The following is a 1,645-nucleotide window of genomic DNA, read 5'->3' as shown; positions in this document are numbered from 1 at the left end:
AGGCCAGCCTGGTCTACAAAGTGAGTTCCAGGACAGTCAGAGCTACACAGAGAAACCCTGTCACAAAAAGCCAAAAAAAAAAAAAAAAAAAAAACCCAAACATTATTTTATTTATTTACATCCCAGCCATTGCCTCCCCTTTCCAGTCCCCACTTCCACAGTTTCTCATCCCACTCCTCCTCCCCCTTGCCTCTGGGAGGGTGCTCCCCCACTCCAGACCTACCCCTTCCCTGGGGCCTCTAGTCTCTTTGATGACTAGTCACATCTTCTCCCACTGAGGCTAGACCAGGCAGTCCTCTGCTATGTATGTGCCAGGGGTCCCTAGACCAGCCTGTGTATGCTTCCTGGTTGGTGACTCAGGCTCTGGGAGCTCCCTGGGATCCAGGTTAGTAGAGACTGCTGGTCTTCCTATGGGGTTGCCCTCCTCCTCAGCTTCTTCAATCCTTTCCCCGATTCAACCATAGGGGTCTCTGGGAAATGAATCTGGCGGTTCCTTAGAACTAGATCTACCTGAAGATCCAGCTATAGCACTCTTGGGCATATACCCAAAAGATGCCCCACCACACCACAAGGACACATGCTGTACCATGTTCATACAAGCCTTATTTATAGTAGCCAGAAGCTAGAAACAACCCAGATATCCCTCAACTGAAGACTGGAAACAGAAAATGTGGTTCACTTATACAATGGACTACTATTCAGCTATTAAAAATGAGGACATCATGAGTTTTGTAGGCAAGTGGATGGAACTAGAAAATATCATCCTGAGCGAGGTAAACAAACCTCAAAGGATATGCATGTTCCTGTCTAAAAGAACTTCAGGGACAAAAATGGAGAAGAGACTGAAGACAGGAGCCTAGCATGGCTGTCCTCTGAGAGATCATGGTGTCTTTTTACAGTAATAGAACAGCAAGCAAGACACACACCTATCCAGAGTCCCTACCCATGTTTATGACAAACGCCTTGATTTGTTACTTTCACTTACACATTTTTAATTACACTTATTCATTTACTTATTTATGTGTGTGTGTGTGTGGTGTAAGTATGCATGAAGAAGTCGGAGGACAATGTTTCACAAGTCAGTTCTCTCCTTCTGATATAATGACCCCAGAGACTGGACTCAGGCCATCAGGCCTGGTAGCAAACTTTCGTACCCACTGAGCCATCTCGGCATCTCCATGGCTTTCTTTTGTTGTGTGACAACAGCAATTCCCATAACTGCTTGCATGCTGAAGTGTAACAGGCTAATCTGAATCCCTGTTTCCAGGCAGCGGTTACTTATACAAAATAAGCTATCTCTTATTCCCTTTGAAGAAAGGAGGAGGGGAAGGGAAGGTGGGCTTATTGTGACTCACAGTATCAGAGGTTTTTGCTCAGTCACTTGGTCCCATTGCTTTTGGCATCTCGTCATAGCAAACACATGTGGCAGATCTACCTGTTCACCTCATGGCAGATCAAGACAGCAAGGAGAAGAGGAGGGCTGGAGTCCCAGTAACCCCTTCAAGGGATGCCCCAGTGACCTATATTTCTTCTACTAGGTCGCATCTCTCAAACATCCCACCTCCTCCCAGTAGTCCCACTGACTGGAGCCCAGGTTTCTAACACATGGATTTTGAGGGAAATTCCAGACCCAAACAATAGGACT

Source organism: Mus caroli, chromosome 5 (assembly GCF_900094665.2).
Source record: "Mus caroli chromosome 5, CAROLI_EIJ_v1.1, whole genome shotgun sequence".
NCBI lineage: Eukaryota > Metazoa > Chordata > Mammalia > Rodentia > Muridae > Mus > Mus caroli.
Note: the sequence above shows the minus strand (reverse complement) of the source record.